The 1,147-nt window shown below is 49.4% G+C and overlaps 1 pseudogene; it reads left to right on the plus strand.

The window, feature by feature from the left end:
- The first annotated feature begins 252 nt into the window (after positions 1–252).
- Positions 253–623, plus strand: LOC137220634 (large ribosomal subunit protein eL33 pseudogene; annotated as a pseudogene).
- Positions 624–1,147: the final 524 nt, after the last annotated feature.

Genomic DNA, 1,147 nt, shown 5'->3' on the forward strand with positions numbered 1-1,147 from the left:
TCCATTCCAGCAGCTTCCCATGTCTGATCATGCAAGTCTGATTTCTGTTCTGCAGTTCTGAACTTCCCTTACTGTGGGCACTCACATAAGAACAAACTGGCTTTGTCTGTTTCTTCCACATTTTAATGAACATAGAAGAGAATCCTGATGGCGTTATTTATGGTTCTAGCTTTAGGACTCTTCATTTTCTTAAATAGCTAAATAAGAAAATAAGGCACACTCTTTCAGCCATCTTGGACCCTGTGGAGGACTTCTAAAATGACAAATATGTCTGGACGGCTGTGGTCCAAGGCCATTTTTGCTGGCTATAAGTGGGGTCTACGGAACCAGAGGGAACACACAGATCTCCTGCAAATTGAAGGTGTATATGCTCGAGATGAAACCAAATTCTATCTAGGCAAGAGATGTGCTTATGTGTACAAAGCAAAGAACACAGTAATTCCTGGTGGAAAACCTAACAAAACCAGAGTAATCTGCGGAAAGGTAACTCACGCTCATGGAAACAGTGGCATGGTTTGTGCCAAATTCCGAAGCAACCTTCCTGCTTAGGCCACTGGACACAGAATCCGTGTGATGTTGTACACGTCAAGGATTTAAACTTATTGAAAAGTAAATAAATAAAAGTGTGGGGGAAAAAAAAAGACAAGAAGGCACAGCCTGCAGCAGACATGCCCCCATGCCCTGCCCTCCCCACCCCTTCCAATGGATTGCACTTCTGTGCTGGTGGCACCTGAATAAGGAGGAAGGGATTCTGCAAGGCCACTCACCAAACGCTCCTTGGCACTGCCTGCCAGGGGATCTTGCCTGAACTTGATCCTCCCCTACCTGTGCCCAGGGCCCTGATGGGCTGGAGGGCTGCCTTCCCCATCTGACCCACGGGATTCCGTCCCGGGCAGAGGCAGCGGTACTCACAGGTTAGGGCCATGGAGAGACAGGCTGAGTGGGGCCCAGGGGCCCAGGAGAACTGCTTCTGGGGAGGCAGGAGGGAAACCTGTTGGAAGGTGGATCTGCACCTGCTTCCGAGCCCATGGTGCATACGTCCTCGTCCCTTAGGCTCCGCTTACGCGGCACGCATTTGATTGAATTAAAACTGAAGAATTTCACGGCGGCAATTGCAGGAAACCCCAAGCAAGGGGTCTTGCTGTGT

The sequence above is a fragment of the Pseudorca crassidens genome, chromosome 3 (genome assembly GCF_039906515.1).
Source record: "Pseudorca crassidens isolate mPseCra1 chromosome 3, mPseCra1.hap1, whole genome shotgun sequence".
NCBI lineage: Eukaryota > Metazoa > Chordata > Mammalia > Artiodactyla > Delphinidae > Pseudorca > Pseudorca crassidens.